Below are 23,005 nucleotides of genomic sequence, written 5' to 3' on the forward strand. Positions count from 1 at the left end.
TTACAACACAACATAAGTTAGAGAAGCAACACAGGCTCATAGCAATGCAAGCCAGTTTAATCTTTTTCAATGTTTGATGGTATTTGCTTGAAAGCGAAAGCAACAAGTACATAATTATCTGTCTAATTAAGCTGCCAAAACACAAGCACAGTGCTGGAGCACCTCTGAAACACTGAGTGCACCATTCATTAGCATGTGCTATAAGCTTATTAATCATCTAACAGCCAATTAGCACACTGTTACCATTTGCAGTGGGTGTGTAAATAAATTCCTGGGTTAATTTCTTCCTCTGATAATAAAGGGAACATTATGAAAATTAGCTCTGTGACTATGTAAATGATCTGTGTCGTTAATTGCATAGCAGCGATAGATGTTTGCCATGAACCGGGTTGGTGATGCAACAAATATTTCCCGGGCTGTTAGAGAAATTAAACGGGTAGCTGCTGATTCCCTGGAGGAATCCACAAGCTACAATAATGACATTTACCCAGCCCTCTGGCACACTGATAATGACAATGTCGCTGCTTGGCAGGAGGCCAGTGGGAGGTGAGGGCGATGGTGTGGGGCTGGCAATCATCTCTGAGAAAGACAGCACGGACACACACGCAATTATGCACACACACACTGGCCACAGTGGCAGAAAAACAGTGCGCTTTAAGGACTAAATCAGCTCTTGTATCACCCACTGGTAATTAATAATAATTGCTTTCTAATAAGGGCCGTGCCATTAGCAAATTACCTCTCTACTGAAATGCAACCACAGCAGAACATTGTGTTATTGGAAATAGAATCTAATGGGATTCACTTGACCAAAATAAACACACGCACGCACACGCACACGCACACACACACATATACATACATACATACACACACACACACACACACACACACACACACACACACACACACACACACACACACACACACACACACACACACACACACAGAATTCATTGAAAACAACTGATGACCACTCACTGCTAATGGAATTAGATGCATAATGCATTATGGCTGTCAAAATAATGTCATCACTTGTTCAGACGATGCTGAATCACTGACAGCAGGCAGGAGAATAGAGAGAAAGACAGGGGGGATTTCACTGTTTACGGTTTACAGTGAGAGATGTTTGGATGTTAGAAAAGCACAAAAGCAAAGGTGGGCTCTGCTTCCTTTTGCTTGAACCCCCTTTGGCTTGAACCACCCCCCCCACCACCCACTGCTCTGGCCTTTTGAAAAATGCCTCAAGCTGGTCTTAATCATGCATGTGACAGAGGAGGAAATGGAGGCCAGTGCAGACAGACGGATGAATGGAGCATTTGCTTTCGGGTGGCTTCCATAAAACAGCTTTCCGTGCAATACTGCCCCTGTACTGCTGACAATGTCTGGCTACTGACTGTGCAGCTCAGACACTTTAGCAAATACACTCAGCACTGCCAGCCGGATAAAGTTAGGCCAGTGCCAATATAAATCTGAGTATGGATCCACCCTAAAACCTGGAGTACATAACTAATAAACTTTGTTTTTTAAAAACTTGTTGGGTGTGAGTATTCATAGTCATGCTTGTTGTTACGTGGTGATTTTGTTGTTGAAAAAAGAATGAGGCTTATTGATATTATTAAAAGGACGACATTTAGCTGATTTGGACAACAGCTTTCTTGTCATACTATGTAAGTGACAATTAAGAGTCAGTGTTCATTTATCAGCTGCTAAGCCTTAAATTCTAGGTGCAGCCAATTCCTCCCTCCTTTTATAGCCCAATCAATTAACACACGGGTAATACCAGGCCTATTAGAGCCAGCCAAAACCTTCCCAGCCCTGTCATCTGCTGTTGGAACAATTGCTTAATATAACACCAGGCTCAAAGGAGCACTTACCGGGACCCAATCTTCTGGAATCAATATCAACAGGCAGGCTATATTGTTTCAAACAAGGAAACAGTGGGGGGATGAGAGAGAGAGGCAGAGAGAGATGGGAGGTGGGTCAATACAAGTGCTCGGGTTTAAGAGACGCTGGCTCAGCCATAAAAAAAACACATTGTGCCCTAAAGTGCTGCTGTTCCCTGACATGGATATAAGCACCACTTCCTGGGCAGAGGGGAGGGCAGAGGGTCTGTGTGTTGTTGAGGTCTGAGAAAGGACGAGGCCTATCACCAGGCCTCTCCATGACTATGAGAAAAGCCACGAGGTTTAACCTCTAAGGAGAAACACAACAGCTAAAGGGCAGCGGCCCGCAGTGAGATGCTGTGTGACCGTCTACAGCTTTTGTCACCAGCATAGTGGGACACCGGAGGGGAGTGGCAGCAGCCGTGGCATTCAGGGTCAGGGAAGATTTCATTTTCTTGATGATAATTCTTCAGGAGCTGTCTATCAAAGTTGATGAAAATTCAAATTGTGCTGCGAGCAGATGATTACAAAGGCATTTGCCATCCATATAACACAAATGTCACAGCCTCGCTAGCATAACAATGACAGGGCAGAGCCACCCAGCTGAGCTAATGGAGAGCATTTTTCTAGTAAGTGAAGCTGTCGCCTCTCTGGGGCCTGTCAATGTCAGAGCTGCATGGATCGCATCATTTCCTGTGCCAGCAGGGTGAGCCGGCTGGGGACACCACAAGGTATCGATCTGTCTGTAATCACACAAGCAGTTTGGGCTTCAGAAAAACTTCATCCTGAAGTGCTTAGTGCTTATCCAATTTCTTCGCACAGTGCAGGAGAAGAGTGAAGGAAGGAGGGACAGAGATACAGTGTCAGTGATCTTTACCACAGCCCTGAAACTGAAGAACAGACAGATATCGACAGCATGCTGCCTATCATCAGCACCGGGAGCCTGACTCTGCCCCTGTATGACCCAGTGGAAACACTTGTGTGAGACCTCATCACCACTGAATCCTTTAGCGCACGGTCCAATAATAAACCCTCACAGTTTTCTGCTGCAAGATCAGTTTGGTTCAATCAGATAAGTGCAGGAATAGTACCTGATGCCAAAATATGTTAGTCATCTAGAGAACATAAGAGAGGGGCAGTAAATAAAAACCAACTGAGGAGTGAGTCTCCTGTTTTTAAAGAAAGAACGAGGTATCTTTCTGAAAGTCTGCTTGTGCATTTCTATTGAAAAATAATCAGAATAGCTGAGGGGATTGAACAAAACTGAGTAAGACGTGGAATGGAAATAACTGATTACGGTTTTTGATGAGGGCGGGAATTTGAATAATTGTCTATTTTGGGAGCAGAGGAGGCGGTTTTGACTAACAGCGAACGCGTGAATGATCACACCTGCGTCTTTGGATGAAGACACCGAACCTCGACGGACAGAAAAAAACAGGAGTGTGAGAGTGAGGAAGCAGGTGAAGAGGAGGTGTGAACCATAGCGTCCTCCCAGGAGGGGTGTTATCATTTCAGCCTCTCATCACACTTCTCTTTGATGTATTTGCAATGAAAGTATCACCAACTCAGAATCTCCAGATGAAGGTTTCAATGTCTGCAAAGTGATGCGGGTGATTTTAGGGAACATCTTGTCATCACTATATTAGTCATACGCTGTCAATAAAAAAGTAAATATAAGATCAGATGAGATAAATTCACGTTACGGCGGCACAGAAACAGAATGAGAGGTAAGAAAAACAGATACAGAACACGTTGAATGAAATAAATAGAACATTTAAATGAGATTAAACAAATTACAGAGACCATGTTAAAAAAAAAAAGCTATACACAACATTAATATTACAAGGCTATATAAGACTATATAGACTATATAAGTGAACTGTGCTAATACATGTGCAAAAGAAGTCCCTGATGTGTGTAATATCTAATATAGTAGTAGTATATATGTACTATATAGGTATAGGTATGAATAATAAGAACAGTATAAATGTGTGTGTGTGTGTGTGTGTGTGTGTGTTTGTAACCAAAAGTGATACACACAATATATCAGTATTGAAGTATATATCATACAAATTGCGGAAAAACTCTATGAAAAGGACTTGATTACGGATCTGATTGTGGTCGTGCCAATAAAGCTCTTCAAATTTGAACAATATGAATATTTTGGAGAGCGATTAAAAAAAAACTAACATGATTCCCATCAGATCGAGTTTCCCTTTGCATAAAATCCAACAATGTGTTTTTACTCATCTGTGTATTTATAGCAACCTAGGAAAACAAAGGAAGTCTGTAAATGTTTGTGGAGAAAAACCTTCAAATGATGAATTTGAGAGAATATTGACTCTGCCGCTTCAACATATTGGTGCAGAAGCAGATGTGCAGAGGACAGACAGAGAGAAAAGAGACAGAGAGAGAAAGAGAGAAAGAGAGAGAGAGAGAGAGAGAGAGCTGTCTGCTTCTGCACGGCCTGCTATCAAACAGCACACCATGACTTCTTCCAGCTTCCAGCACGCTACCTGCATACATCCCTCTCAGTTGCCATGGTAATAGAGATTGGCGTAAGTAGTGACGGGCCAACCACAGACATCAGAGCGACTCTTAAGCAGAAACATCAGACGGCTGCTGGCGGAGGTGATTTATTAAGCCCGTGTTCAAAGCCCATCTGAACCATAACAAGCCTATAAGCATGCAACGGATCGAATACATTACGCTGGTTGAGAAAGCCCTTTCCCTCTTCATTATGGCGTTCATATTACATTCCGCCATGCAAGAAAGCCTGAATGAAAGAACAAACAATCATCTGAATAAAAGATACTAGAGTGTGCTAAAAATCAGGCTCACAATCTTATTTGGAGCATATCATGTTTATGCACAGAGTGAGCCATAATTTGCTTCTAAATAATTGACTTCTCCAGTGTTAAGATCTCAGGAGACCCTTTGGGTGTATTCACTGAATGGCCTTTGCAGCATGCACAGCATATTAGCCTTTCAGAAATGTCTTGTCAGGCCTGACATCAGGCTGTACGCAGAGGCTCTTCTCCTTCACGCATTTCCCCCCCGAATAATAACCTTCAACTAACCTTTAAACCACAGTGAATAATTTCAATCCTATTTTCATATCAATGGCTGAGTCAAGCTAGGCAATTATCTTTTATCCGTATAGCTACTTTGCTGTCAGTGGAGAGAATAATAAAGTTTTCCCTTGTGAGGAGCCGGAGAAAGGAAGAGAAGAGAAGGAGCCAAAAAAAAAAAAAAAGAAAAGCGGAGCAAGATGCTGGAGATGCTATCTAAAGACATTAATGCAGCGATGAATTATTCAGTAATGACTACAAGATCTGTCATATAAAAAAAAAAAAAAAGCCCTGCTAACATCTGCACTGTGTTCTGAGGGGGCTGAGCAGAGCAGGGCATTGACGCCAGAACGCCTCTGAAGATAAACATGACAAATTGGCAGATCATCTGTTCAATTAGGATAGCAGAGCAGGTGTGCCGGTGAGGCGCCTGTGCCACAAGATGACACAGTTACCAAGCCAAACCAGAGGCATGATGGGAAATACCTTGTTTGTGTGACAGTGATTTAGAGCGATGTACCAGAAGGATACCCCAAGAAAAAAAAAAAAGGAAAAAAAAGGATATTCCCCTTGGTACTCATTAAAATTCGACTGCAGACGGCACCCTGCCCCCTCTTTCCCCCCTCTGTTTCATCGCTTCATCCTTCTGCTTTTGGCTCCTCAACTGCCTGACTGGACCTTCCAGGATCATTTCTTATTAATCCATAAAACATACCACGCTGGCGATTGGATTGAAGGGAGCACTGGAGCAGCAAAACAGGAAATATGGAAAAAAAATATCACACATTTCGGCGAGCGAGCAGGCAGGTGGAGTGGTAGATGGGTAGAGCGGGGGGGAGGGGGGGGGGGCAGAGAGGAGAATAAGTGGTGAACAGGGAATGGTGTGAGAGAGATGATGTTGAGGTGGGGGGTGGAAGAGTGGAACCAAAGGAGGGAGAGGAGGTATAGAGAGAGGAGGAGGGGGAAGGGGAGGGGGGTGCAAGCAAGAAACATGTTTTGAAATATTAATCCGTGGTTCTGGCTGTGGGCTGGTGCACAGAGATGAAAAAAAAAAAAAAAAAAAGGCAGGGGAACCTTTGAAGCGAGGGAATGTTCCTTGCACTTGTGAAGCAGGCGGCCATGTTAGTGGAGAACAACTGGGGCAGGTGCAATGTGTTCCCCTCACATCTGAGAGCCCTTGTCTCCACTCTACCCCATACAGCTTACTGGTGCAGAGCGTATTTAGAGTGCTCCCTTTTCCCAGTCCTGACACAAATGAGATGAGTGTGGTACAGTCTCTTAATCCCCAGTGCCTTGTAAAGCCTTTGAAAGGAATACTTACTGCGGCATAAACTATCGTTCACAGTTTTAAAGCAAGCACAGCCTCTGAGCTCTGAGGGGAAGACAACTTCCTGTGTGCAGCATCCAGTGGTTGTAGCATCATCAGATTTAGTTGAGGAGTTGAGGAGGGAAAGTGTGTAACAGGATATCACAGGATCTTATTGAACCTTAATGACCTGCTGAAGCCCTGCTGAGGGACTAATGGATTCAGCAGTCTGTTGTGACTGCCCCGTGTGCCCCGTTATAACCACGGCCCACTTACTCACAGCTCTGTGTGGCTGAGCGGCCAGCCAGCCGCATCACCTCTCCGCCATCTCTCGGTGGCATCACACATGATCTCACTCCCCTGGTCTCCAGCAGCCGCAACCACAACGCACATGCAACAGCGTGAAGTCGTCTGGAGTGGCAAAAAAAAGGTGAAGGCTCATTAAACACGGGAGAAAAAAGTCATTTAGGTGGATAACTTAATATGCAGTCCTCGATTTTACCACGGCAAACACATCCGCTATGAAGACAATAGGCCTACATTAAAACACTTTGAAAAATCACATTGGGAAAAGTCATCATCATTAAAGCGCACTCAGGCTAAGTATCTTAGATGAATTATGCTCCCTGCATCAAAAGACAGCAGGAATAACATTGAGAGTGTGTCCTCTTCCTTTTCTATTCTCTGGCAGCACCCTGCTGGGAAACTTGAAATTACCCTCTGTCTGGCTATTCTCCACTAATAATAATGATAAAGTTTTTTCTTTCTAATTATGCAAAGAACTCTCAATTAGCATAACTCGTCCTCTGTGTCAGTACAAACAGTAGAACACCCTGCGGGCCCATGATGGTTTCATCTCTGCCTGTTTTTCTTTTTCTCTGCCTGTTATTTCTTTTTTTTTTCTTACTTCCTCGGGTGAGTTAATGAAGATGTATGTTAATAAAGATAGCTGTGATGGTTGTTGGTGGTTGTTGGGTGCAGGTGTTAAAAAAAAGCAGAAAAAAAAGGAGGTGGGAGGTGATGTGCTGTGCTTAGTATGCCGCCCTCTGCAGGACCCCCAGAGGGGCTGCAGCGCAGTGAGAGCCCAGGCCTGCAGTGACATACTCTCTCCCCTTCTCTCACACTGCCTGCAGCAAAGATTAAAGATGTATGTTTAGGGCAGATCAAATAGAAAGCAGAATCTACAGGCCTACAGAGAGAAAACAACACATTAAAAAAGGTTTTAAATAAAACCATACATACTGTACGCTCCAGGCTTTGTCTGAGCCTGGAGTCAGGCGTGCTGATAACGTCCATCAAGCCAGCCATTATCAAAAGAGGGTGTCCTGAAAACCAAAAACCAGAGCCAGTGCTTGTGATTTGTGCGGTTTAAGGACAATGCCGTCCCGAGGGAGAACGATGAAAGAAGCTGTGAACAAATGACGGCTGGCACAGGATTCTCTTCATGTAAATGAGTGTATAATAGGAGTGCGTTACAACTCCTCACAGACACAGATAAGTGTCGCCTGGGACCCAAAGGTGTCATATAGAGTTTTTTTTTTAAATGCACAAAAAGTGTGAGGAGAAAATAAGACATTAAAAACTGAGGAACACAGGCGGGGAAGTGTGTACTATGTACTGCTGAGTGCTGATGAAAGTGCCTGTAAGTCCTTAAGGGTTTTGCAGTAAACACTACAAACAGACAATCCCCAGAGAGCCCCATCACCAAACCCCCCCCCCCCCCCCCCCCCCCTTCCTCCTCCCTGTCTCTGAGGAAGTGCTCTTTGAGTGGGAACGCCATTAAGACCACACCGAGGGTGGAGACACAGCATTTCTTCTAAAAAAAAAGAAGCAGAATCAAACCAGATGCCAGCAACCCTCTAATAGATCCGCCGGTTCTGCTGACTTGCGCTCTATCAAGTATCCTCAACACTAGAAAAAGTCACAGCTGAAGGTGTGAAGTGGACACCCAGCCACCACATGACACAGCGATATCCAATCAGCGAACAACGTTTTGACACATCAGCAGCACTCCAGAGGGCCTGTGCCGACTCAAGTGTCCACATTCCTGCTCAGTGGGCGCTCGGCCGGCAAAGGAACACACACACACACACACACAGTCATGTTTCCATCACTTCAGAGGACATTATTTTACATTTCCTGGAGACGTATCCTAACCGTAACCATAACCACTACTTACCTAACCCTAACCATAACCATAACCCCAAACTTACTGTAACTTTAAACCAAGTCTTCGCCCTAAAATTAATGATTTATGTTTAGAGGACTTGCTTTTTGTCCCCATAAGGGAGGCGAGTCCCCACAACACGAGGAATGTACAAACACACAAGTTGTCCTAGGTCACTTTTGGGGACATTACATAGATTTACATTCATTTCCTGGAGACTTACTCTAACCATAATCACTACTTTCACTACTTGCCTAACCGTAACTTTAACCACTGACCCAAAAATCATCTTTTTCCAAATTGGGGACACAGCTTTTACCCTCAATTGGACAAGTCGCCTCAATTAACTGGTGTTTAGTCTAAAATATGTCCCCGATAGCAGCGTATGAGAGACCCACACACCCACACCCACACACACAGAAACTGACACATGCACGTACAATACAGGGACTGGAGCACTATTTCCTGTGAGAAGTGGGGATGAAAGGTCACATTATGGTGTCAGATTAGACATGGCTTTGAGTCCGGCCCCTTTCGTAGCTCTGTCAGACACATTAGAGGGAAATGTTTTCACATCGCCTCATTTGAGGTGCGCTTGTGAGCCTCATGAAACCCTCTCTCCTCCCTCTCCTTACATCCCACTTCCACCGCCTCAGGCACTTACAGAGAAAGAGAAGCCAGAGTGAGAAAGAGAAAGAGAAAGAGAAAGAGAGAGTGTGTGTGTGTGTGTGAGAGAGAAAGAAAGAGAGAGAGAGAGAGGATTTCACGAATGCCTTCATCATTTAAACGGCTGTGCTGTCGCTGGAGCGCAGCATGAATAATTCAGTGAGACTGCTCCTTCTTCAAACAGACAAATAGAACAGGATTACGCCTCCACAAAGCAAACGGTAAACACCACAATCAAAACAACAGAATTAATTAGGTAATTAGGGAGACAAAATAAATGTGAAATAATGATAAACTCTTCTGAGACCACAGCTGCAACTCCGTTACAGTATGCAAATATGCAGATTCAAGTTCAGTTCAGAATACATTTACTGGCTCCGAGGATTGTTTGGAGTGAATGGCGTTGGAAACCTTTTTTTTTTTTTTTTAAACCACAAGATTCAACACATAATCCACATCCAAGCATGCAGCTGAGGAGGAATTTCAAAAGTGTATTTGCGAGACGGCTTTGCACAAATCTATATGAAGCCAATCAATCAATGATGATGAATATTCAAAGCCATTTTTTTTCCTCAACATCAGCAGAGAATGTGCTGCTTAGCCTACTAAATGTTTATATTAGTTAAAACCACCGGGCAAAATGGACTCACAGCCTTATTAATGCTTGTGTTTGAAAGTTGAAAGAGATTATAAATCTTGTCTTGTCAAGAATATATTTGTATATACACACTGACAATGTTGAGTAGGAGAAAAACCAGACAGGAGGAGGGCGGGGGCTTACATAATTGAAGAATGAACAGCAATCCAGCTCAAGGATTTGTAGTTCATTTGCAGTCTAGAGTTAAGAAGGCATTTATCTCCCTCTCATTCCAGCTGGAGTATTTCACCGCTCTATAGCCGATTAAAAGTGTAAGCAAAGAGAATCCTTCTCATCTCTGAGAAATCCAACCATGAAGAACAAGTGACAAAAGCGTGCGGAGTGGTAGGCCTACGGAGAATTTTTGTTTGCCTTGTGATCTGGAAAGGTCAGGGCTAAACCTTCTGCTAGCAGCAATTAATGTCTCCCACTCACGGCGCAGGAAGCGGAGTGATCATCAGCCGACATCCTCGGCTTTCATCGCATGACAGAGCCTGGCACGGTTCGGGGGGGGGGGGGGGGGGTGTGTGTGTAGGGGGTGGGGTGGTAGTGGGGCTTAGGTGAATATGAGCTATCCATTTCAAGCAATATTTAAATCACATTTCCAATTTGCAGCCCTTGAACAGCAGTTTAGAATGGGATGAGGAGGTTGAGGCTTAATGACAGCTTCTGCAGGGTTTATTGAAAGTGATGAATGCTCAGAAGAGGGGGATTGCTCAATGTGAATTCATGAATCTGAAAGAGATTATTTAAGTAGAGATCAATTTAAAAGTCCTACAGCTCAACACTGATGTGATGTTTCAAGGGCACAAAAAAAAAACTGAGTACGACCGAATGAAAGAAAAAAAAAAAAGATGTCCCTTCAACAGCCTGAAAAGCTCTTTTTGCCGCTGGAACAAATTAGCTCTCTAAATCTGATAATACTTCCATCCAAACCAGTTTCATCAGCAATATCAGGGCAAGGGGACACTACATGGCACACTAGAGTGGAGAGACTGCAGATACTGTGCTGTGCCTAATCTACCCGCTGTATATGGTGCTGCTGCTGCTGCATGTAAGAGGATAAAAAAACACGCCTTGATGTCCACCAAAGCAGCAGGGGTCAGAAAAATGAGGAACAATCATGAAAGCCGTTATGCCTCACATTGAGTACAAATTTACAGCCAAACTGCGTCTAAACTGCTGGGACTATTAGCCGTCACTGAATGCATCCCCTGAAGATAGCATTAAAGGCTCTACAAGACAGACTGGCATACAGCGTTGCTATCAAAGGACCACAGAAACAGATCCCCTGTGTCGGAGGAAAAGAAAATACATCACTAATAAATGAACATGAGATACAAAGAAAAGGGGGAAAAAAATCTGGGACAAAAAGAACGAGGCGCGCATATTTTGTGTGAAAATCCTGGAGTCAAATGGAATAGCGAATGAGGAGCTGCTGCCGCTGTCCTGCAGGGGCAGGGCGGCTGTTTTTCTACAGCACATCCCCATCTCTGCCAGCACTCACTCATTTACTGATCTCATTAATATCCCTACTCTGAGGAGGAGAGAGACAGCAGCCGTGAAACAGCCTCCCCCCATCTCTCCTCCTCCCTCCATCCTCCCTGTGCCCGTTCCACTGGGTCCCCCCCCTTCCTCCCTCCTCCCTCTCCTCTCATCTCCGCCTCTCTGTAGTTCAGTAATTGGGCTCGGCTCATTGTTATTCAAAACCCTGTAGAACCAATTAGCTGTAGACCTCCTGACCCTGGGTTGCTATGTAATGGTGCAAGCTAAAGACTCTAAGTGAGGAAGCCAAGAGCAAAGGTTTTAAATTCCTTTAGTTCCTGATTAATAATCCTGTCAGGGCGATCAGAGACATTAAAGAGAGACTCTGGTTCGGCTCCTGCTTTTATGGCTTCTCCCTCATTTCTAGGCTGTCCATTAAAGCTTAATGATGCCGGGGGTCGCTCTCTCTCCTCTATCTTGTCAGATAAATGTAAAGTTAACAGGATAATGAGGAATCCTGATCCTCCAGCAATATGGGACAAAGCAGCCCTGTGACCCCGCCGGGCGAAAAAGTAGGGCAGCGGTGGTGGAGGATGGACAGCAGAAGTTATGTGGTGGCATGGATGGTGGACCGAGATGTCCGACTGCCCCCGGAGGACAGAGATGAAAGAGACGGGGCCGATGAAACCCGGGGTGGAAGGCAGAGATGAGAGGGATGCAGATAACACCTCATGCAACATAGATGAGGGAGACTGAAGGTATAGCAGAGAGAGAGAGAGAGAGAGAGAGAGAGAGAGAGAGAGAGAGAGAGAGAGAGAGAGAGAGAGAAGTGGTGGAAGCTGCTTAAACAGCCTGGTGAAACATGGGGGTTTTCAAGAAGACGATGCACATGTTCAAAAACGTATTAATTTTGCATAGCAGATGAACATGTCGCACACTGAGGCTACATTTAAATACCAAACAACTCTCCAAGGATTAAAACAACATTCAGCATTTCAGGAAATACACTTATTTGGCTGTTTTAAACAGTATTAGATAAGATAAAAATTGATGCCTCTAATATCTGTCAGTCAGATATAAAGCTAAAGCTAGCAGTTATAGCTTAGCTTAAAACAGGAAACAGTAAAATAGCTAGCATGGCTCTGTTTAAAAGTAATCAAATTCACCTTATAGCAGCACAAGCACCTTTAGAAAGAGCCTGGCTAGCTGTTTCCCATTGTTTCTAGTCTTTATGCTAAGCTAAGCTAACCTCCTGCAAGCTTTAGCCTCATATTTGATGGATATATATAATCTTTTTAACTAATTCTTTTTCCCCAAAAATGCCAAAACTTTAAGTACACTGCTGAACAATTTAAAAAAAAAAAAGGTAATTCAGCTCAAGTCAGATCTATTTTTAACCCCCAAAACATATCTATTATAAGTTTGTTTACTGTCTTTCTAGAGGTTATATCCTGTTTTATAGAGCGAATAATTGTATTAAATCCTCACGAGGCACAAAATCCAAATCTGCCCATATAAGGCCACTGCCTTGTCTTGTTTGTGAATCATCTCTGTAGGCAATTACAATTTTTGCAAACCACAAGGGCTGGAGGATGCCAAGTTAACACCTGTTTTCTGAAACCTGTTTGGGGAAAAAGTTGTGGTGTTTGCATTCCTAGCGCCGAAGTGCTTATTTGGTTCAGTTCTTCAAGCTTGGCCGAGAGTTGTGGGAGGATTCACATGCGATGCTGTAAACACTGGCTGCTTCGAGCCCTCAGACACTGATGCATCGCCTCCCAGGCTGCTATAAATCCTTTTACAACAAACTCCATAAAGCTCTTTGGTGCCTAAATATTTATGGTTGCCTGAGTTTCCCTTGAGGGTTGTTTTCTGTCAAAGTACCAACAGCACTAAGTCATGTGGAGCGACTCCAGACATCTTATCTGGGAGTCAGGGTAAAGGGCCTGGTGGTCTGGACATCTCCACCAGAAGAGGAACACACAGGGAGGAAGGGGCCATTAATGAGTGCTTTTCCCTCCATCACTTCTCCTCACCGCCTTGCTCTGTTAGCGGACTCAATTGACCCAGCAAACAAACATACCGCTGCATGACCTCTGCTGACCAGACAGACAAACAAACAAACAAACTTTTCCGTGTCAAAACTATCAAAGCCCGTCTCCGTCAGGGAACACAAAGCAGTCGATGTAGGACAAACACGCTGGAAATATCAATGGAGACCAGACAATAACGGACACGACGGGCTGTAACTCGACCTGGCTGCTGCTGCTGTTTGACTCATAGATCGGGGGGGTCAAACTGTGTTATCACGGCAGCACACACAATCACTGTGTAGATATGAGACAGTAGCGGAGACGCTGGGTAAATACAGGTGTGCTGCAGGTGAGCTTCATAGGTGCGTGCCTTCCTGAAACATATTATTTTACACATCGCAGTGGCGCTGTCAGCTGCTAAACACGGAGGCTCCTTGAAACAAGTGTCTCTAAAAAAGCAGCAGTGGGCCTGATGAGTCCTCAAGCATCCTCCCAGTGCTGTGATTACTGACGTTTACCCTCTTTAATATGTGTAATTCCCATTTTCTCTGATTCATGAGTAAGAGCCCTCAGGGGGACCACACTAAGTGGCAGTCTGCCAAAGCCCTCCTACAGGAGAGACTCTAAGTCACTTTTCCCAGCAGTTACATTACAGTGTGACGCTCACAGGTTGTCTCACTCCACCTTTATTATTGTTATTTCCATCTCGGAGCAATGATGATAGCTTGATTATACAATGTGTAATGTTATGTGCTCTGCATGCAGGTGCGACAGTTTTAGTTCATGACTGGACACACCTATAAAAAGCACTGAAAAATAGTAACTTGATATATCACAAACATTGGATAATGTATCACAAACCGCTACTAATTGCAAGTCAGAGTCCGTATAATGAGCAGTGCTCAGTAAAGCCGGCGTAACTGACCGCAGAGGACACTGAGACGGGTACTTTTCCTTTTTCCAATACAGTTGTATGTAGAGACTCAGTGTCGTAAACACCTGCACACCAATACAACATCCCTGCACAAATACTGTATATGTGAGGCTTGTAATGTTGATTTTTTTTTTTTTTTTTTTTTTTTTTTTAAATTGAGGCTATGTCAGAGATGTGTTTCAACTGAGCAAAACATTTTTTCCCTTGAGCTAAAAAAAACAACATTTTAAAATAGAAAAAGGAAAACATGCACTCCATTTTCCGTGTGGACTACCCAGGAGTCGACTCCGGTCATTTCTGAGGCTGCTGGGTTTGTTTTGTATTGTAATATTAAATGTTTTATAATGTAAGGTGTTCACATTATTTTGTCCACACACCTACCTTTTTTGGAAAAGTTGTTAATTGTTGTTAATTGTGGCAGTGGTGGAAGAAGTGCTAAAAATACTCAGCTACAACTAAAAATCCTAAATCTTACTTATATATACAAGTATTGTCAGCAAAATGTACATTAAGTATAAAGAGCAAAGTACAACATGGCCAAATTAAGTGTTATATTTATCATCCATGTGTATATATTATTTGAGTATTTTACCTGTTATGTGCATGTAAGCAGCATTTTAATAATGCCAAAGGTAGAGCTAATTTTAACGCCTTACACTAATATACTAGCCTAATTTATAAGAATGCACATTGTATCGACTGATCATGTTTTATGTATAAAATATTGGTCAGAAAAGCAACTAGTAACTCTAAACTGTGAAATAAATGCAGTGGAATGAAAAGTATAATGTTTCCCTCTGAAATATCTTACATACTGTACACGCCTTATGTCAAATATTTGCAGCCTCAGTTACACAACTAACAGAAACTCAAAGACAAGTCAATACAATATTGGATTTCCCCCTCTTCCTGGCAGGAGGTCTTCATCTTCCCCAGCAGCGAGGATGTGAGAGGTAGTGGTTTCATTTAACGTCTAGTTAGTGTATTCTTTTCATCTCTGGGTTACAGAGTGTGCTACAGGCCAAACACAGAAGGCCCACTGTTGGAGAACAGCTACATGATGACAGACCCACCAAGAATGCTGCCCTGACCGCCATATGTAATACAGCACCAGAGTTCCCTTATTAAGGAGTGAAATAATTTCCACCAAAGTGGTTGGTGGTGCTGACAGCTCAGATTAATGGTCTTTGTAAAACAGCCAGAATAACAACTGCTCCTGCACGCATCGTGAAAACCAGTACGTTTGGCTGAGGGAAGCCTGCCAGCTCTACAAATTCATGCATATTTGGGTCTGTGAACATCTGCCAGCACAAATAATTTATGCTGTTCTCTCAGCTAAGGGGCAATGAATCCCCTCTGAAAAGTTTTCTCCAACTTCTACGGTAAGCCTGAGCAACCCCCCCCCCCCCCCCCCCCTCCTCCCTTCATCCCTCGCTTGCTGGTGTGAAGTGGTGCAGACACACGCTCCAACCACAGACCGGGCTGAACGAGGAGGATCCTGAAGCGTGTGGGAAAGTCCCAGGCACCACTTCAGTCGACCAAGAGCCAACTGTTTCCTGTCCCTCTCCAGGCCTCGGGGTTAGAGCGCGCTGTCAAGGCCATATCCATAACATCCTCCGTGCTGCAGCATGAATGGAGCCTTGCCTTGGGTGGGATCTCCGCAGTAGAAGCAGCAGCAGCAGCAGCAGCAGCAGCCCCAGACACAGAGCAGATATCTGCATGCACGCCTCACAGTTGGGGCCCTGTGGACATGTTCCTTCACTGGAGCGGTGAATATCTTATGAGCATCGTGGAGGTGGATCAAAACATTTGAGCTCGCTGACACTACGGCGCTTCAAACAGCTCTGTACTTCTGCTCCAACACAATAGTATCAGGTGATTAAACATCTGAGGGGAGTCGTATTGATATTCAAAACGCCACCACCAACAGATGGCATATTATTCATTAATTGATTCTCTGCCATTTCTGTTTGATCTACAGCACAAAATTCTGGGCTAATTTAGCTCCACTCTGAGCTGCTACAATATGATAGCTAGACTATTGAGCGCGGAGGGAACCTATCATTTTCCTCTAAATTTATAATAATACACGTCTCTCTGTTCCTGTAGTCAACAAACCCCCGTTGGACATGAAACCAGCTCATGTTCCATTATATCGGCTTGCAAATTAAATAACAACCGTCAAAATATTTGTGTCATTATACACCTGAAAACTAATTATAATGTGTAAAAAAAAAAAAAGTACCTGGAAGTAAAAAAGAAAGTAGTAATTTAATAAATGAACACTTTGCCCTTTGACTCACTCAGTGGAAATGTGTGGGTGGAAAAAAACCTCTGATTAACTCTGCCAAATGTGTATGCATGCGAGTATCAGGCGAGGCAAAAAGCTGTCAAGAAACTCTCCTCCCCCCATCTCATTACTCCTCTCGTCTTCACCCTCTTCTCCTCCCCAAGTCCGAAAATCATTTTCCTTTCCTCTCCTCTCCTCTGGCAGACTGGCAGGAGGTCAGCAACAGGCCAATGCCCGGCAGCCCCACCAGGGAGCTGCTGTCAACAAGCAGCAGCGATAGTTTGAACACTGAGGGCTGTACTGTGGTGCGCCGAGGTCAGGAGGAATCACTCAACCCAGAACTGACCAACTGCACAGTCGGAGAAGATGTAACTGTCCTGGTCCGGGCCTCCTAACGAGATATCACCATTAGAAATCCTACAAATCTGAAGTGTGCGGCTGCCAGCTGAAACCGCCTGCTAATAGGACATGACATTACACTGTGTTCTCAAATTTTTAACATTTATTTAATGCTATTTAATGGTTTAATGGTTAAGTTGAAATGCACAGTGTAACATTAAACAGGATTTTGTTACCTGGTTGACAACATACACAAGGATTAAAGCAGGAAAAGCTCTGTGAGCCTGAAAAGTTGTCCATTAAGAAACGTATAAATTAATTGAATTAAGAATTATATGAGTTTAAAACTGCTCAATGCCTGAAATCAGGGATGGTGACTGAGAACTTGAACCCCTGCATACATCAGGCACTCAGTTGTTAGTTTATCATTTATTATTAGTAATGAAGCCCTGAAATGAATCCTCCCTGTGAACCCTGTGTTTTCTAGAAGTGTATTTTTACCTTTCGGCTAATTTTGAAGGTTATTTTATTCTGCGATTTTTAATATTTAGTCTACAACATTAACATTCATGAAGGGTTAGGGATTCATGGCAGAGAGTAGATTGAATGGGTCTTTTTTTGCCAGGAGTGCCCAATAAACTGGCCACTGAGTGAAGCTTCTCCTGCTGTCTGCTCGCAGCTCGACTGCTTATTTCTCAGCTAAGTCTGCCCTCTGCAGGTGAAAACGTGAAAAGCGTGCATCATGATTTTAAATCGACTGTGGAAACAGTTATTTTATAATTACATTTTTTTCTTTTTCTGTTTAAATAAACTGTCATTAAAATGTAGAAGAACAAGCTACACTCTGAGGGGAGTGTAACAACACACAAAGGCCAGTTATTACACATCATTTTACGTCACAGTGATGAAAATATTAACAAAGCAGCACCTGTTTATATAGTCCGTCCACAACAGATGATTATTTTCACGTCCTCTGGTTTTACCCAACAGTCCAAAACTTCTGGCCAAGGTTATGAGAATCTCTGCTTGTATATTCTCCTGATTAGACAAGTTCCTCCTCAAACCTTTCCTATTAATCTCACTAACCATAACTGAGAAGACGATTTTACAAAAGTGAAAAAACAGAACAAAATTATGTAAGAAATACTGGTTAAAACTAAGAGAGATTCAAATTTGGAGAAAAACATGGGTGATTCATCAATGGACAACAATCCCTCTCCTTACAATACCTGCAGATCTGATTTCTCCTCCAACTCTCAGTCCTCTGCTCCACCACCGACCGATACACCACATCCTAAAAACATATAAATAAACAGTTATAACAGTGTGCAGAGACTTTATGCTGCTTGGTTTATTAACTATGTGTTCTAATTATTTATTATAAAAGGTTTTTAGGTTATTTAATTATTTATATTAGGGTCTATTTTTAATGTTATTTATTTTGTACGCTGCTGGACCTGAGTAACAAATTTCATTCCTTCATGTTTCTAACATGTATGAATGGCAATAAAACTGAACTGAACCGAACAGAGTTGTGATCTTTACATCAAATGAAATGCCTCTAAACTCTAAAACCAATAATACACTATTATATTTCAATGGCAAAAAGCCCAATTCTGGGAAGCGGACTCATCCCTCTTGAGAGGTGTCAAATGCTAAACGACACCTCTGCCCTGCATTTATTTTGTGAAGGAGGGTTTTTTTTTTTTTTTTTTTTTTTTTAAATCAGCTTATCAGAAAATCTTAATTAACATAGAAACAAATCCACAGTGCAGAGGTGCAATCGTACCCAAACACTCAGGAGTGGATCAAAGCTTTGGGGAGACACGGGGGAATAGCAGATGAAAGCGGTACACATTAAGCTGTTTACTGAGGTGACATGAAAAAGGTGTTTTAGCTCAGTATTCAGCCTAATGAGGGAGAGAGAGAGACGCAGGGTTATCTTATTAGATATTCAGAGCTGCCAGTTCGCAGCCTTTTACATCCTTCCCTGACATCAAAAGAAAACTCAATTTTCTTGCAAGGTGATGTCTAATAATAGCGAGGTCCCACTAGATTAAATTAACATTTAACTCTTTCACTGACAGACACATTTGCACTACAGGGCACTAAGTAGCTAAGCTGTGGTCCTGACACACTCGTGTTAAAAGGTGCGTATTGTCAGTTGAGGACACTGGTTCCCAACCTGTGGATCGAGAACACCACGAGAGGTCACAAGATGAATTTGAAGGGTTGCAAAACATATTTCGACCACACAAACGTTCTTTCTCTTGTAAATTACTGGATAAAAGTAGACACAGTTTCCATTTAAAGGGTTTACATGCCAAAAAAAAGGTTAGGCACTACTGCTCTGGAAAATGAATTTGAATGCCACTACTAATTATTTTTCAATCATCTACTAATTTTCATAAATTAGAGAGTTCTGCTTTATTAATTAAGTCCTTTGCCAGCTCATGAAATCCAACAAAACAAGCAAACATAATGTCTGAAAGAGAAGACAAATAACCTCATAGTTCAGGCCAGACTCTCTAAATATACACTCAGATAAAATCAATTCATTAAATATTACGAAGATTTCTGATTCTCACAAAATTCCTCCTTAGATTCCTCAGATTATAAATCCTAAAACCACGTCTGTGAGAGAAGAAAAGACATTATACAAGTTATCCTCAATTACAGTGAAAACACGAATAAGTGTGCAATGCATTCAGTATATTACTAAAGCAGAAGCACGGACATATAATCAGCAAAATGTACTTGAATTATTGAGTACTTGTGTTATGTAGAATAAGCTGTTGACAGTGTATCACAGACCTTTTACAGATGTACATTTAAGCAGCATTTTAATGTTGCAGCTGGTAATGAAGAGGCTTGTTTTACTACTTTATATCCTGCTGGGTAGTTTAATTGAAAGCAATGCATCATATTTTACAAGTTCACAGACCACAAATCAGTCTGAAACACAATATTTAGCTTCTCTTCTCTTTTTCGTGTCGAGCAAGACACAAGAAAAAAATAACTTTACAGCAGAGAGATGAGAGGAGGAAGAGGCTCATATGTTTTAATATTAAAGTAACTCACAAATGTAGGTGTTTTAATGAATGTAGAGGAGTAAAACATCCAATATTTGCAGCTGAAATATAGAAGAGAAGAAGTTTAAAGTTGCATAAAATACAACTTTTGATGTGAATTAAATATATTAGTATTTTGCAGCACTGCTCTGGAGAAAAAGGCTCCTCACACACACAATGAACCTGATGTGTAAATTGAGTAAAAGGTCCCAACATGCTCTGAAAGCCTCTTCTACGCCGCATTGAAAACAGATGGATCAAACAGTCCTTCCCCTTTTTTTTATTTGGACGGCTCTCTGTTATTGGAAAGAATTTCAGTAAGAATTACCAAATCTGGCCGCCTTTCAGGAAAACAAATGGACACAGATGTAGTTTTCCATTTTACAGGCTGTTTATGTCTTGCAAATTCCTTCTCCAGAAGAGCGGGGTATGTTCTTTCATGTTTTAATGGCTCCGAGTGACCGCAGCCCTTTGTGGCAAATGCACTTTTCCAATACTAATGACACGCAGTCACACAAGGCTCTGGCAGCAGTGTGCTACCAAGACTCCGTGCCCGCTGTGTAATTAGTCTACCACTAACTCCTAGTCTGGGGAAACATTCACCACCACATTAAACACTGGCGGTTTTTCACCTCAAAGAGCCTGTAGCAGAAGAATATGCTCTGAAGGAATCATATTGAGCACAAATGGCTTTCATCAGTCCGCTAAACTGATAACATTTGTTGTCAGACAAAGAGAAGGGGGGGGGGGGCTTTTCAGCTGTCCCTGCAGGCGTTCCTCTTGAGTTTAGGAAGCTGGAAGATTGGATGACAATGTTTTTATTGGCATCACATCTCCACAGTAAGTTAATCTCTCCCTGGAGTGACTGTCTCTTGTGCTCCTGTAAGATAAAAATTTGACACAAAGGGAAGCCAAAAGAAGTAAGAGTCGGTGACAAAACTCTAAAAACTTAACAGAACCTCGCAGAGTTATCACTGCATGCTGTAAACTTGACGTTGCAACTGAGAGATGCTTTACAGCTGTTCTGAGCAGTCCTGCCATCTAGTGGCTCTCACACGACATTCCGCCAGCACTTGTTTCAGCTGGGGAAGAAGAATTGAGAAAGTCCTGTATTTCATATCTGAATTATTTAGTACAAAGGTATTAGCAGTAATATGTACTTTAAGTGTCAATAGTAATGTTGTATTAAAGTGCACACAGCATTTTAACGGTGCAGCTAGTTGAGATGGAGCTGATTTAACTACTTTATACTGTTGTTGGTTTTATTTGTGACCAAGCATCACATTTTATTTCACCAACAATTTTTCAGCAGTGGAAGAAGTATTGAGACCTTTTACTTGAGCAAAAGTTGCACAATTAAATGAAATTGACATTAAAAATACTACTGTGCTACAATTAAAACTCCTGCATTTAACATTTTAATTATGTAGAAGTACAAATTATTAGCAGTAATTTGTACTTTAAGTGTCAAAAGTAGTGTTGTATTACTGTTACATTTTAAGGGTTTAGCTAGTTGAGATGGAGCTGATTTGAATTAATGTATACTGTTGGTTGGGAGACAACATTAAATCTTAAATCTGTAAAAAAAAAACTACAGCTGTCAAAAATATAGTGGAGTAAAAAGTACAATATTTCCCTCTTAAAGTATAGGCGTAGAAGCATGAAATAGTGTGAAATTGAAATACTCAAGTATCTTTAAAAGTACTTGAGTATTTTAAATCACTTTTTTACGACACATAAAAAGAGTAAAGGCTCATTTGCTCTGATATATAAAACAGAACCGCATATAAGCTAAAATATTCTCTGTTAAATCATGTCTGTGATCGTCCCCGCAGAGCGATAAACTCAGGGCAGTGAGGACATTTCTGATCCCTGATCCAGGTGGCTCCTGCAGACCTGTCTGAAGTGAGTCCTTTTAGTTTGGCAGACCAGATCAGACTCACGGGGAGCAAAAAAAACCCTGCTGAAACCATCACTCAGACCTGAGCCAGCCTCATTAGCCGAGACTGTATCATGCATATGTCTCTCTCATCTGCAGGGTAACGACAGCACTAAGGGATCCGTGTCACCGGGGTCACATGAAAGCCCCTCATACCAGGGGAAGGGGCCTCTCGATGACCTGGCGAATGTGAAGTGTTAATCGGCCTCAGTGAGATTGAGCCAAGAAAGAAGCAGGCAGCGAGGGTGTCTCTGAACGGATTTGCAGAGCAGACCTGCGTGCGTGTCAGTCTTTCTGATGGGCTGTTAAAAGCCATCGGGGTGCTGTGATCTGACAGCACACTCCAGTGAAAACCCCATCTGGTCCTGGTTAAGTCTGGGGGGAAATTGGATTAAAGAAATTGTTCTTGAAACGCTCTGAATTGTTCTTGTCATAACAACTGCGAGCAGCTGACACAGGCGAAACCACAAATCAGTCTGAAACTAATATTTAGCTTCTCTTTTTCATGTCGGGCTAAGTCACAACAGCGCAAAACGAAGACGGCCGGAGGGGATTCTGTTAAACATATTTCAGAGCAGAGAGGTGAGAGAAGAAAAAGAAAAAGAGAGGGTCTGGCCTGTCTTCAATAGCCTATTACATTTCTTTCCTCTAACAAAATATCCACACCACCGCTCCACATGCTTTCTATCACCGGGGATGTTATTCCTTCCACCACTGGCAGCAGCAGAGCCTCGTTTGCTAAATCCAAACCATCAAGTGCAGAAAAAAAACTGGAAAATCATGTGAGCTAATATAAAAAGGAAAAAGCTGACAGGTGTCTATGTAACCCCCCCTCACCCCTCCAACACATACAAAAAAACCCCACCGCTTTGCTGAAAATTATTATTTAAGTGGAGTAATACAAGCTTTAATGCAGAACTACAGCAGGCCCAAGAATGTGTCTTTTAAGTGTTTAAATTAAGTCCACGTGTCCAATTCATATTAAGTGAGTCATAATTTACATTTCTTTCTTTTTCTTTTATTCAATCAGAGTCTTGGCTGCACTCACTAAGCCACAATTAGCTTAAATAAAGCAGGCTGCAGTCCGTCTGTTAAAACGTTCAAAATTAAATAAACAGTTGATGTGAGCGGACAGCTTGGAGGACTTATCGAATACCTCCTTTACCCCCTCTTTATCGGCATCA

The 23,005-nt window shown here is 42.5% G+C and overlaps 1 protein-coding gene across 1 annotated transcript in view; it reads left to right on the forward strand.

The window, feature by feature from the left end:
• The window catches only part of cd151 (CD151 molecule), a 163,859-nt gene extending 151,278 nt beyond the window's left edge, over positions 1–12,581 (forward strand). Inside the window, exon 9 of the mRNA XM_062421623.1 lies at positions 12,566–12,581. The gene's annotated coding sequence lies outside the window, so the exon portion shown is untranslated. The remainder of the gene's footprint in view (positions 1–12,565) is intronic.
• The last annotated feature ends 10,424 nt before the right edge of the window (positions 12,582–23,005 follow it).

Source organism: Scomber scombrus, chromosome 6, assembly GCF_963691925.1.
Source record: "Scomber scombrus chromosome 6, fScoSco1.1, whole genome shotgun sequence".
Lineage (NCBI taxonomy): Eukaryota > Metazoa > Chordata > Actinopteri > Scombriformes > Scombridae > Scomber > Scomber scombrus.